This window comes from Leuresthes tenuis, unplaced genomic scaffold (assembly GCF_036924035.1).
Source record: "Leuresthes tenuis unplaced genomic scaffold, fLeuTen1.0.hap1 SCAF_23, whole genome shotgun sequence".
Classification (NCBI taxonomy): domain Eukaryota; kingdom Metazoa; phylum Chordata; class Actinopteri; order Atheriniformes; family Atherinopsidae; genus Leuresthes; species Leuresthes tenuis.
This window is the reverse complement of record NW_027325377.1, coordinates 11,129,714-11,144,568: the sequence shown is the minus strand read 5'-3', so window position 1 is coordinate 11,144,568 and position 14,855 is coordinate 11,129,714. Positions and strand designations below refer to the sequence as shown.

Below are 14,855 nucleotides of genomic sequence, written 5' to 3'. Positions count from 1 at the left end.
GAAGTTAATCCAGACTAGCTTTGAGGGCAGCATTGTAAATAGTGGGACTTTCACAGTACCCCTGGCATAACCGGGTAAAAGTCCAAGATCTCCCTTCAAACTAAAAAGCAAACCAAAATGGGCTATCAGGGTGCACTGGCGACAAGTCAACCACTGAGAAAAACTGTGCATCTGATGTAATTTGAGACAAAATAGTGTGTGGGTTGGGCACAGTAGGAGCATGTGGCTGAACTGCAGCATTCACCGCTTGGAGGTCCTGTACAAAACGCCATTCATCTGGCTGGCCAGCATCTTTAATCTTTTTAACAGGAAACAATGGAGTAAGCACAGGTGAATTTTCAAAAGGAACAATAACGCCTGTTTTCTGAAAAGATTGAAAAACAGGTTTAATCCCTTTAATTGCTTCAGGCTTAAAAGGGTATTGTTTTTTACATGGACAAAAGTCTGATTTAGGGGTGACAATTACTGGTTCACAGCCTTTTATCAACCCCACATCATATTTGCTCTTAGCCCAAAGATCATTGGGCACTTCAGCCAACATGGGTATCGAAGACAAATCTGTTTCAGATAAAAAACATGCTTCGAAATGTGATTCTGTGGTAGGAATTAAGTCCACAGTTCTTTGACAATGCATTGTACTCAAAAATGTTTTTTTGTATGCTGACAATCGTTCAGAAAACATCAAATTTGGATCAGCAGGTGAAACAGTCCACTCCATTTCTTTCTGACATGTAGCAACAAACTCTCCCACACCTTGTCACTGCCAGTGTGTACGTTTGGCCAAGGAAATGTGAGGGCGAGTACCACAAACATTAAAAAAATCGAAATGCTCTGGAGTGAGCGACACAGCCAATAAAGTAGGCGCACATATTTTTTCACTTCTTCTCATAGTCATTGTCAGGCCCCAAAGAAATGTGTGATGTGCAGTGCAAATCAGTAGGTTGCATGAAATCAGAATGGGGTGAAACTAACGCTTTTGCTTCTTCCACTAGTTGTTGTGAAAAAGGAGAGCTGGGAAGTTTCCACTCATAAGCATATGTAAGTGCCGATGAATCAAACTGCACTGCTGTGAAAACTTTGTCAGGCTGTAACATAACCTTAACACCCTCTGGTGTAGAAGTTAAAATAATGCCTAATTTACACATGAGATCACAGCCCATCAGGTTAATGGGACACAACTCTGATAACAAAAATGAGTGTTTGAAGGAGAGCTCATCGGGAGTGACAACACGCAATGGGCATTGTCATTTTCTCCTTCACAACCTGGCCTGATGCAGACATACAGTAAACGTGGTTTCCACTTAACTTTGGAGGACAATCAAACTCCCCTGACGTCACTACTGATGAACATAAGTTCCTATATTCTGAGAGAAATATCTTTGCTCTAGGACGGAAATAGCATGCAAAACTTTACTACGTGAATCACAGTCGGCAAGCGTTGCTTCACTACACAGAGCAGGAAAAATGTGTGAGTGTGTTTGTGCTATCACCCATTAGTGGAGGCTCCGCTGCCGCGTGACGTCCAGAACCTGCCTCCCACCCTCAGTCAGCCTTTTGCCCAATTTCATCACTTTTTAGCTGTGGACAGTCCTTCTTCCAGTGTCCAGTCTGGCCACAGTAAAAACAAATATTCGGATCATAGCTCTGGCGTGGCTCCTCTCCCACACGTCCACGTCTTCGACTTCGGCCTCGTCCTCTGTTTACACCAACTGCGTAATACATGGTCATGGTTGCCACATGCAGCTCCTTTTCACACTTGTCCCTTTTGGTTGTCTTACGCGTCTCAACTTGGTTCTGAGCATGGCGAGCATATCGGCGAACGTCAGCCAAACGAGGACCCTCACACCATCCCACGTAAATGTTCTTTACTTCAGTGGCGACATCTATATAATATTGTCTGGGTCCCGTTAAAACATGTATTTTTCCCATCTAATTCCTTGTTTGCTTTAAAACAAGTATTCCCCATTTTCTATCCCTTCAGTAGCCAACCAGTTTGTATGGAGTACACTGGAGCAACTTGACTGATCAGTAAAACACTGCTTTTGTTGTCACCGCAAGGCTTCCCCCGTCGGTTGTTTCACTGAGACACTACTGAGTAACTACAACTCAACACAGTTTATACACATAACATTCATATACATACTAACAAACAAACAAACAATAATTTATCGCAATTTTCTCATCCCTGTTTGAACGTACACCCAGGTAAATATTCCTGTAGTCTTCTCATACCGACTATGGACCCATTCATTGTTTAACTTCACTGTTTTGCAAATCCTAATTGGATATTACACATTGACATTGAACTTTACTGGATAAGCAGGTCTTCATTGCATTCAGCAGCCTATATGTGAGCATTTATGTGTAAGCTGTTCTTCTTTGCATTTATCAGCAGCAAGCAATTCTTCACTGCACATGCATATGTAAATAGTAAAACAATTCCAATGTGTTAGCGAAACCTTCTATATCACAGTGGTTTCTAAGGTCTATTTTAAGTTCTTTGCCATCAGTGAGATGACATTGTTTACAAAGTGTGTCAAATTATCACTGAAGATCTTTTCAGGAATTTCAAATCTAGAAATGAGTTATTTTACGCGTGATTTTGCTACTGAGAGTGCATCTGCTTGTGCACATGGAAATATTTCAGACCATTTGGTAAAAACCTCTGTTGTCACTGAGCAGAATCGTTTCCCTTAACATTAATTTAGTTCAATGAAATCTACAAAATAATGAAATAATGAAATCCAAACAAATATGTTGAAAAAGATACACTGGCTTAGGGAATTATCTTCGTTTTGGTCTTAGATTGCCCTGTGGAATGTATTTTGCACATATTTGACCTGCTAGACAAAACTTTATTCATTTATTTATTCTAAAAAAATGTTTTTAATAATTAGTAAAACCATATGCTGTAAAAACCTGGTTCATTATTGCTTCCATCCCTCCTGTTGAGACATGACATGGTCCGTGGCTCAATACTGCAGCATATTTAAACAAATTCTTTGGCAGTATGGTTTTCCTTCCGGTCATTCATACGAGTCTATTGTAGATGGCAATTGAATAACATCTAATAATGCTAAAATATTTGTAGTTTATACATTTAGCTGTGGATGTCAACATACCTGTTTTTCCAATGCTGTGTTAACACATGTACAGTTGAGAAGGCATACTGACTGTCAGTGTAAACGTTAACAACCTTTTTGTTATTTAATTTACAAGCTTCAGTTAAAGCTACCAATTCGACTGCTTGAACAGAGTAATTTTTTGGTAGTGGTTGTTTTAAGAAAACTTCAGTTTCTGTTACTACTGCAAATCCTGTAGCATTTGTGCCATCAGGGTTTTTTGCTTTGATCTGTTGAATAAATATAGTTATTTCTGCATTTTCATAATGTATATCAATTAAGTCTGGCCTGGGTAAAACACTGATGGTTATTTCTGACATGCAATCATGAGGCTTTCCATCTGTGGGGTAGGTAGCAGTGTGGATGGATTAAGTGTAGCACATCTCTCGACAACAAGGTGTGGCTGTGAAAGAAGAACTGTTATGTAGGAGAGATGTCTGGTAAAGATATTTTGTTAAGTAACCATATCACAGCCACTGCATGAGGTACCTTAAGTGTTAATGGGTGAAATAACACCATTATTGTTGATGCCTGCACTGCCAATGGCTTCTGGCCATTGATTCAAAAGTACGATCTCGTCCCTTTTTCCCCTTTCAGTGGACACTGGCCCCTAATTACCGCAATTCAGCAGGGGGTCTTTCATTAGGAGTACTGGACTCCCCCGTGCACGGTTTCAGCTCCGACCCTGGACAGCGGAAAAAACGTTGAGATCTGGTTTGAGGACCCAATTGTTGAGAAAAGTCTCTCAATGAGACTCAGAGTTGCTGGAGTCAGTTAATGCAAAGGTTTAATCTTGCAGCAAGTTCAAGAATGTGTGTGTGTATGGGTGTATGTGTGCGAACGTGTGTGAGTTTGTGTGTGTGAGAGTTTAAAGAACCTGTAATCCACAGGCAGGCCTTAACTAGTATGGCACGGGTCCAGCCTGTCTCATCTTTTTTGGAAGGTCCAGCGCTCGGCCGTAACCCTTCTGTCTGTTTGGACTCTCACATACATTCGGTTAATCATAGAAAAACGAGAACAAAACTTTTTAGCCCCTTAAATTCATAAAACAGACATGGTGCAGTTATTTCCATTGTAGAAAATAAGAGTAATCACCACCATTCCTATAAATTCTGGATATTCTAACAATCTGAATCTTTTTTAAATGTTCGATGAAGCCCTTTGCTGTTCTGTTTAGAGACTCAGCTGATCATAAACCAAGTTTTGCTCTTGAACCAAGCTTCTAAACTCTTCACCTTTTTCATTTCTCAGTTAGTATTCACTTTAAAACTGATTAAAAGAAAAATTAAATGAATGCCTATCAACAAATGTGGGATCTAAACTCTAGTGCTTCCTCTAAAATAATTTCCTTTCTCAATTCAGAAATGTGTATGTGTAAGTCACAACACCCGTGACACCAAAACGGCTTTCTTTTCTCTCTTTTCTCTACACTCTGCACTGTGAGCACACACAACAAATCAGAAAGGCTTTTTTCTCTCTTTTCTACATTATGGACTGTGGGGACACAAAACCGCTCTCTCTTTTTTTTTTTTTGATTGTGTGCCAGGGCGTTGTCTCACGTATTAGATTATGCTTAAGATACGAATGAGTTTATCAGTCACATCAGAATCCATATATACTGATCCTCCCGTAATAAAATGGTCGGATCTTATCAAACACACTTTGTTTCTTGTGACAAGTCAGCGAAACAGCGTATACACGTCAAGACACTGAATCAAGTTTGCCACAAGAACTCATAAGTTTGGCAGTATTGCTCTGCCGTCAGCAATCATACACCCATTTTATTTTCATGAGACATGTGCAGGCACCTGTTCATCTACTGTTCTATCACTATGAATTAGTTTATCTATTATCAATAAGGATACTTCTACAACTACTATCAAAGTATGTCCGGACTTCTTATGTTGTCAGTTGCTATATATGAATAAGTGGGTTGCTACTGAAAAGCATTAAGCATGTCACACAGCCCAAACATATAACATTTCAGGACACACCACACAGTTAACAACCACAGTGAAGCGTGTCAAAGCCCAAACATGTAACATTCAACAGGACACTTACACAACACATTCAAATCAAACAGTCAGACAACATACAAGAACCTATACCCCAGCCGGCATTGCTCCCTGCCTATTTTCCTACAACTCACTATGTGTGTGCACACCTTTATTCACAAACTCTTCAACTTATACTCTTTTACCGAAGCTGCTACAGCTCGATTGGCCAAATACCCTTAGATCCTATTTCGGTGAATTTGACATCTGCCTTGCATGTAACAGATTAGCGGTTTAGCAGTTTTAATTTAGTTTGAGTGAAGGAATTCATTTTATAGCAAAATCCGAAATCGTGAAGAACTCATGGAAGTAAGCTTATTCTCGGATTCCTGAATCTTTAGATTTGCTCTTTCTTTTACTGCAAAGTACAACGTTGAGCAGCACTAATGAGTTGTTTCTATTTTTGGCAGGCTTTACCTTCGCGGATGAAGCCCTTTCTGTCTGTGCAAAAGAAATCTTGTTACTGTGCAGAGTGACTTCTCTGAGTAGAGTCGCCTTACTTGTTGCGACTGTGCCAATGTTCGAAGCTGGAGTGCAAAGTTGTTGCTTGAATGGTGCTCGCTGGAGCGTGCGGTAGTGTAAAGTTATACCATTTAAAAGGGCTGAAGAGTGCTCAGTGCAGCGGGTGGGCCGAGGTGCAAAGTGACACTATGGCCATAAAAAGAACACCGCTACAAGTGCGCATTGTGCCAGGAAGGGCCCTCGGACGTGAACCAGTGGACAGTTATCGCTTCTCTGCCTTTTGGCTAAGATCAAGTGTAGTATCTGTTCTTATCAGTTTAATGTCTGATGTGTCCTCTATGCGAGGACTACATATTAAATGGATTTGTATCAATAGGAGTTGAAAAAGGAGCTTGCTCCGTTCACTCCAAGCATCGACCCGGTACTGTAGTGCCCCTGGGAACGGTGCGCTCTCCTCTGCTCTTGTGAAAAAGCAAACAGCGGTGCAGGATGGAGGTTTCAGGGAGCCCAAGATGAAACTTTCTTTTAGTCTGCTGAGAAAAGAGAGTGAATGCGAAGTAGACTTTAACACGGCTCTGGGAGCGAGCCGAGTGCGGGCTAACCAGGCGAATTGCTTGAAAGAAACGCGACACCGAATGAGCGGTCAGAACAACGCCTCAATACGGTGTTCCTGTGGTGTTTTTATAAAATGCGGTGAAAAAAAAGGTGTGAATGCCCCATAGAAAACTAAAAGGTGGAGCGGAAGTGTTCGGCTGCAAGAAGGTGTGAATGTCCGACTATATTTGGTGAAAAGCAGGTGAAGCAAGGTCTGAATGCCCAACCTTACATCATCAAAAGCGAGATCAGAGGTTTTTGGCTGCAAGAAGGCCATAGTTTGCCAAAAGTGGGTAAGGTGCGAATGACCGACTAAATATCAACAAAAGTGGGGGCGGAGGTCTTCGGATGCAAGTGGGTGTGAATATCCCACCATAGAAGTATGGTGGAGAGGAAGCTGTGAATGGCCGACCATAGTTTGCAAAAAGCGGGTGAGAAAAGGTGCGAATGTCCAACCATACATGATCAAAACAGGGAGCGGAGGTGTTTGGCTGCGACAAGGTGTGAATGTCCACCCATAATTAATGAAAAGCGGGCAACAAGTAGGTTCGAATGCCATACCATACATCATCAAAAGCAGGAGTGGATGTGTTCGGCTACAAGAAGGTTTGAATGTCCGAGCATAGTTTGTAAAAAGCTGGTAAGAAAAGGTTCGAATGCCTGAACATACATCATCAAAAGCAGGACTGGATGTGTTCGGCTACAAGAAGGTTTGAATGTCCGACAATAGTTGGTAAAAAGTGGGTATGAAAAGGTTCGAATGCCCAAGTTCGGCTGAAAAAAACTGTGTTCGGCTGCAAAAAGGTGTGAATGTTTGACTAAAGTTTGTAAGACAAGGTTCGAATGCCTGACAATGTATGATCAAAAGCGGGAGCGGAGGTGTTCAGCTGCAAGAAGGTCTAAATGTCCATCATTAATTGCTAGAAAACATGAAAGAAAATTTTCGAAAATCAATCTGCACATGATCATAAGTGGGAGAGGAGGTGTTCAGCTGCAAGAAGGTGTGAATGTCCTACCATAATTGCTGAAAAATGTGTTAGAAACGGTAAGAATGCCGGACCATACATCATCAAAAGCTAGAGAGGTGGTGTTCGGCTGCAAGTAGGTGTGAATGTCTGACTAAAGTTCAAATATATTAACAAAAGCGGGAGGAGAGGTCTTCGGATGAGTGGTTGAGAATTTCCAACCATAATCTATAAAATGCGGTGAAAAAAAAGGTGTGATAGAAACCTAAAAGGTGGAGCGGAAGTGTTCGGCTGCAAGAAGGTGTGAATGTCCGTCTATAGTTGGTGAAAAGCAGGAAAAGCAAGGTCTGAATGCCCAATCTTACATCATCAAAAGCGAGATCAGAGGTGTTTGGCTGCAAGAAAACGGGTAAGGTGTGAATGACCGACTAAATATCAACAAAAGTGGGGGCAGAGGTCTTCGGATGCAAGTGGGTGTGATTATCCCACCATACAAGTATGGTGGAGAGGAAGCTGTGAATGTCCGACCATGGTTTGTAAAACGCGGGTAAGACAAGGTGCGAATGTCCGACAATGTATGATCAAAAGAGGGAGCGGAGGTGTTCGGCTGCAAGGTCTGAATTTCCAACCATAATTTGTAAACACCGTTGAAGAAAAGCCTCGAAAGCCCGACTATACACCATCAAAAGCGGGAGCAGAGGTGTTCAGCTGCAAGAAGGTCTGAATGTCCACCAATAATTACTGAAAAATGGGTAAGAAGAGGTGTGAATGCCCAACTATACATCATCAAAAGCAGAAGTGGATGTGTTCGGCCACAAGAAGGTTTGAATGTCCGAGCATAGTTTGTAAAAGGCGGGTAAGAAAAGGTTTGAATGCCCGAACATACACCATCAAAAGAGGGAGCGGAGGTGTTCCGCTGTAAGAAGGTGTGAATGTCCAACCATAGTTGGTAAAAAGCGGGTAAGAAAAGGTTAAAATACCCGACTCTACACAATCAATAGCGGGAGCGGAGTTGTTCGGCTAAAAGAAGGTGTGAAAGTCCGACCATGGTTTGTAAAAAGCGGGTAAGAAAAGGTTCGAATGCAAAAATATACACCATCAAAAGCGGAAGCCGAGGTGTTCGGCTGCAAGTAGGTCTGAATGTCCACCCATAATTAATGAAAAGCGGGCAACAAGTAGGTTCGAATGCCCAACCATACATCAACAAAAGCAGGAGTGGATGTGTTTGGCTACAAGAAGGTTTGAATGTCCAACCATAGTTTGTAAAAAGCGGGTAAGAAAAGGTGCGAATGCCCGAAAATACACCATCAAAAGAGGGAGCGGAGGTGTTCCGCTGTAAGATGGTGCGAATGTCCGACCATAGTTGGTAAAAAGCGGGTAAGAAAAGGTGCGAATGCCCGAAAATACACCATCAAAAGAGGGAGCGGAGGTGTTCCGCTGTAAGATGGTGCGAATGTCCGACCAAAGTTTGTAAAAACCAGTTAAGAAAAGGTTCGAATATCCAACCAAACATAATCAAAAGTGGGAGCAGAGCTGTTCGACTGCAAGTAGGTGTGAATTTCCACCCATAATTCCTGAAAAATGGGTAAGAAAAGGTGCGAATGCCATCATCAAAAGATGATAAAAAGTTGGTAAAAAGCGGGTAAGAAAAGGTTAAAATACCCGACTGTACACAATCAATAGCGGGAGCGGAGTTGTTCGGCTACAAGAAGGTGTGAAAGTCCGACCATGGTTTGTAAAACGCGGGTAAGACAAGGTGCGAATGCCCGACAATGTATGATCAAAAGAGGGAGCGGAGGTGTTCGGCTGCAAGGTCTGAATTTCCAACCATAATTTGTAAACACCGTTGAAGAAAAGCCTCGAAAGCCCGACTATACACCATCAAAAGCGGGAGCAGAGGTGTTCAGCTGCAAGAAGGTCTGAATGTCCACCAATAATTACTGAGAAATGGATAAGAAAAGGTGTGAATGCCCAACTATACATCATCACAAGCAGAAGTGGATGTGTGCGGCCACAAGAAGGTTTGAATGTCCGACCATAGTTTGTAAAAGGCGGGTAAGAAAAGGTTTAAATGCCCGAACATACACAATCAAAAGAGGGAGCGGAGGTGTTTCGCTGCAAGAAGGTGTGAATGTCCGAGCATAGTTTGTAAAAAGTGGGTAAGAAAAGGTTCGAATGCCAGAACATACACCATCAAAAGAGGGAGCGGAGGTTTTCCGCTGTAAGAAGGTGTGAATGTCCGACCATAGTTGGTAAAAAGCGGGTAAGAAAAGGTTCGAATGCCCGAATATATACCATCAAAAGCGGAAACGGAGGTGTTCGGCTGCAAGAAGGTGTGAACGTCCGACCAAAGTTTGTAAAAAGCAGTTAAGAAAAGGTTCGAATATCCAACCAAACATAATCAAAAGTGGGAGCAGAGCTGTTCGACTGCAAGTAGGTGTGAATGTCCACCCATAATTCCTGAAAAATGGGTAAGAAAAGGTGCAAATGCCCAACCATACATCATCAAAAGAAGAAGTGGATGTGTTCTGCTACAAGAAGGTTTGAAGGTCCGACCATAGTTTGTAAAAAGTGGGTAAGAAAAAGTTTGAATGCCCGAACATACACCATCAAAAGAGGGAGCGGAGGTGTTCCGCTGTAAGACGGTGTGAAAGTCCGACCATAATTGGTAAAAAGCGGGTAAGAAAAGGTTAAAATACCCGACTCTACACAATCAATAGCGGGAGCGGAGTTGTTCGGCTACAAGAAGGTGTGAAAGTCCGACCATGGTTTGTAAAACGCGGGTAAGACAAGGTGCGAATGCCCGACAATGTATGATCAAAAGAGGGAGCGGAGGTGTTCGGCTGCAAGGTCTGAATTTCCAACCAATAATTACTGAAAAATGGGTAAGAAAAGGTGTGAATGCCCAACTATACATCATAAAAAGCAGAAGTGGATTTGTTCGGCCACAAGAAGGTTTGAATGTCCGACCATAGTTTGTGAAAAGCGGGTAAGAAAAGGTTCGAATGCCCGAACATACACAATCAAAAGAGGGAGCGGAGGGGTTTCGCTGCAAGAAGGTGTGAATGTCCGAGCATAGTTTGTAAAAAGTGGGTAAGAAAAGGTTCGAATGCCAAAATATACACCATCAAAAACGGAAGCCGAGGTGTTCGGCTGCAAGTAGGTGTGAATATCAGATCATAATTTGCAAAAAGCTGATGAGAAAGGTGTGAATGACCGACAATAATTACTGAAAAATGTGTTAGAAAAGGTAAGAATGCCGGACTATTCATCATCAAAAGCAGAGAAGAGGTGTTCGGATGCAAGAAGCTGTGAATGTCCAGCCATAATTACTCAAAAACGGTTAAGAAAAGGTAGTATTGCCAGACCATAAATGATCAAAACAGGGAGCGGAGGTGTTCCGCTGTAAGAAGGTGTGAATGTCCGACCATAATTGGTAAAAAGCGGGAAAGAAAAGGTTAAAATACCCGACTGTACACAATCAATAGCGGGAGCGGAGTTGTTTGGCTACTAAAAGGTGTGAAAGTCCGACCATACATCCTCAAAAGCAGAACTGGATGTGTTCGGCTACAAGAAGGTTTGAATGTCCGACCATAGTTTGTAAAAAGCGGGTAAGAAAAGGTTCGAATGCCCAAACATACACCATCAAAAGAGGGAGCGGATGTGTTCCGCCATAAGAAGGTGTGAATGTCCGACCGTAGTTGCTAAAAAGTGGGTAAGAAAAGGTTAAAATACCCGACTGTACACAATCAATAGCGGGAGCGAATGTGTTCGGCTACAAGAAGGTGTGAAAGTCCGACCATGTTTTGTAAATAGCGGGTAAGAAAAGGTGCGAATGCCCGACAATGTATGATCAAATGAGGGAGCGGAGGTTTTCGGCTAAAAGAAGGTCTGAATGTCCAACCATAATTTGTAAAAACCGGGGAAGAAAAGGCTCGAAAGCCCGACTATACACCATCAAAAGCGGGAGCAGAGGGGTTCAGCTGCAAGAAGGTCTGAATGTCCATCAATAATTGCTAGAAAACATGAAAGAAAATTTTCGAATATCAAACCGCACATGATCATAAGTGGGAGCGGAGGTGTTTAGCTGCAAGAAGGTGTGAATGTCCACCCATAATTCCTCAAAAATGGGTAAAAAAAAAAGGTGCGAATGCCCAACCATACATCATCAAAAGCAGGACTGGATGTGTTCGGCTACAAGGTTTGAATGTCCGAGCATAGTTTGTTAAAAGCGGGTAAGAAAAGGTTCGAATGCCCGAACATACACCATCAAAAGAGGGAGCGGAGGTGTTCAGCTGCAAGAAGGTCTGAATGTCCATCAATAATTGCTAGAAAACATGAAAAAAAATGTTCGAATATCCAACCGCACATGATCATAAGTGGGAGAGGAGGTGTTCAGCTGCAAGAAGGTGTGAATGTCCACCCATAATTCCTCAAAAATGGGTAAAAAAAAAGGTGCGAATGCCCAACCATACATCATCAAAAGCAGGACTGGATGTGTTCGGCTACAAGGTTTGAATGTCCGAGCATAGTTTGTTAAAAGCGGGTAAGAAAAGGTTCGAATGCCCGAACATACACCATCAAAAGAGGGAGCGGAGGTGTTCCGCCATAAGAAGGTGTGAATGTCCGACCGTAGTTGGTAAAAAGCGGGTAAGAAAAGGTTAAAATGGCCGTCTGTACACAATCAATAGCGGGAAGGGATGTGTTCGGCTACAAGAAGGTGTGAAAGTCCGACCATGTTTTGTAAAAAGCGGTTAAGAAAAGGTGTGAATGCCCGACAATGTATGATCAAAAGAGGGAGCGGAGGTTTTCTGCTGCAAGAAGGTCTGAATGTCCAACCATAATTTGTAAAAACCGGGGAAGAAAAGGCTCGGAAGCCCGACTATACACCGTCAAAAGCGGGAGCAGAGGTGTTCAGCTGCAAGAAGGTCTCAATGTCCATCAATAATTGCTAAAAAACATGAAAGAAAATTTTCGAATATCAAACCGCACATGATCATATGTGGGAGAGGAGGTGTTCAGCTGCAAGAAGGTGTGAATGTCCACCCACAATTCCTGAAAAATGGGTAAAAAAAGGTGCGAATGCCCAACCATACATCATCAAAAGCAGGTGTGAATGTCAGATCATAATTTGCAAAAACCTGATGAGAAATGGTGAGAATGCCCGACTATACACCATCAAATGCGGGAGCGGAGGTGTTCGGCTGTGAGTAGGTGTGAATGTCCGACCATACTTGCTGAAAAATATGACAAAGCAGTTTTCACTTGGTTTGAGTGAAGGATTTCATTTTATATAGAAATCCGAAATTGTGTAGAACTCGTGGAAATAAGTTTATTCTCGGATTCCTAAAGGTTTAGTGTTGTTCTTTGGTATACTGCAAAGTAATACTTTTTATTTTGTTGAAACCGATTCAGACATGGATAAATATCAAGGAAAAAGCAGTTTTAACTTGGTTTGAGTGAAGGAATTCATTTTATATCAAAATCCGAAATTGTGTAGAACTCGTGGAAATAAGTTTATTCTCGGATTCCTAAAGGTTTAGTGTTGTTCTTTGGTATACTGCAAAGTAATACTTTCTATTTTGTTGAAACCGATTAAGTTAAAACTGCTTTGTCCTTCATATTTATCCATGTCATAATAGCTTTAAACAAAAAAGAACGTTGTACTTTGCAGGATAGGAAAGAACAACACTAAACGTTTAGGAATCCGAGAATAATCTTCTTTTCACGAGTTCTACACAATTTCGGATTTTGATATAAAATGAATTCCTTCACTCAAACCAAGTTAAAACTGCTTTGTCCTTCATATTTATTCATGTCTAAATAGCTTTAAACAAAAAAGAACGTTGTACTTTGCAGGATAGGAAAGAACAACTCTAAACCTTTTCAGGAATCCGAGAATAAGCGTCGATTGACGAGTTCTACACAATTTCGGATTTTGATATAAAATGAATTCGTTCACTCAAACCAAGTTAAAACTGCTTTTGTCCTTCATATTTATCCATGTCTGAATAGGTTGCAACAAAAAAGAAAGTATTACTTTGCAGTATACCAAAGAACAACACTAAACCTTTAGGAATCCGAAAATAAGCTTCTTATCACCAGTTCTACACAATTTCGGATTTTGATATAAAATGAATTCCTTCACTCAAACCAAGTTAAAACTGCTTTGTCCTTAATATTTATCCATGTCTGAATAGGTTTCAACAAAAAAGAAAGTATTACTTTGCAGTATACCAAAGAACAACACTAAACCTTTAGGAATCCGAGAATAAGCTTCTTTTCACCAGTTCTACACAATTTTGGATTTTGATATAAAATGAATTCCTTCACTCAAACCAAGTTAAAACTGCTTTGTCCTTCATATTTATCCATGTCTGAATGGGTTTCAACAAAATAGAAAGTATTACTTTGCAGTATACCAAAGAACAACACTAAACCTTTAGGAATCCGAGAATAAGCTTCTTTTCACCAGTTCTACACAATTTTGGATTTTGATATAAAATGAATTCCTTCACTCAAACCAAGTTAAAACTGCTTTGTCCTTCATATTTATCCATGTCTGAATCGGTTTCAACAAAATAGAAAGTATTACTTTGCAGTATACCAAAGAACAACACTAAACCTTTAGGAATCCGAGAATAAACTTATTTCCACGAGTTCTACACAAATTCGGATTTTGATATAAAATGAATTCCTTCACTCAAACCAAGTGAAAACTGCTTTGTCATATTTTTCAGCAAGTATGGTCGGACATTCACACCTACTCACAGCCGAACACCTCCGCTCCCGCATTTGATGGTGTATAGTCGGGCATTCTCACCATTTCTCATCAGGTTTTTGCAAATTATGATCTGACATTCACACATGCTTTTGATGTTGTATGGTTGGGCATTCGCACCTTTTTTTACCCATTTTTCAGGAATTATGGGTGGACATTCACACCATCTTGCAGCTGAACACCTCCTCTCCCGCATATGATCATGTGCGGTTTGATATTCGAAAATTTTCTTTCATGTTTTCTAGCAATTATTGATGGACATTGAGACCTTCTTGCAGCTGAACACCTCTGCTCCCGCTTTTGATGGTGTATAGTCGGGCTTTCGAGCCTTTTCTTCCCCGGTTTTTACAAATTATGGTTGGACATTCAGACCTTCTTGCAGCCGAAAACCTCCGCTCCCTCTTTTGATCATACATTGTCGGGCATTCGCACCTTTTCTTAACCACTTTTTACAAAACATGGTCGGACTTTCACACTTTCTTGTAGCCGAACACATCCCTTCCCGCTATTGATTGTGTACAGTCGGGTATTTTAACCTTTTCTTACCCGCTTTTTACCAACTACGGTCGGACATTCACACCTTCTTATGGCGGAACACCTCCGCTCCCTCTTTTGATGGTGTAGGTTCGGGCATTCGAACCTTTTCTTACCCGCTTTTTACAAACTATGCTCGGACATTCAAACCTTCTTGTAGCCGAACACATCCAGTCCTGCTTTTGATGATGTATGGTTGGGCATTCGCACCTTTTTTTTTACCCATTTTTGAGGAATTATGGGTGGACATTCACACCTTCTTGCAGCTGAACACCTCCTCTCCCACTTATGATCATGTGCGGTTGGATATTCGAACATTTTTTTTCATGTTTTCTAGCAATTA

At 41.4% G+C, this 14,855-nt stretch overlaps 1 non-coding gene across 1 annotated transcript; it reads left to right on the top strand.

Annotated features, from left to right (window-relative positions):
• Positions 1–5,902: 5,902 nt before the first annotated feature.
• On the top strand, positions 5,903–6,093 carry LOC140283577 (U2 spliceosomal RNA). The gene has a single exon (XR_011910170.1). It is a non-coding gene; the product is annotated as a U2 spliceosomal RNA (small nuclear RNA).
• Positions 6,094–14,855: the final 8,762 nt, after the last annotated feature.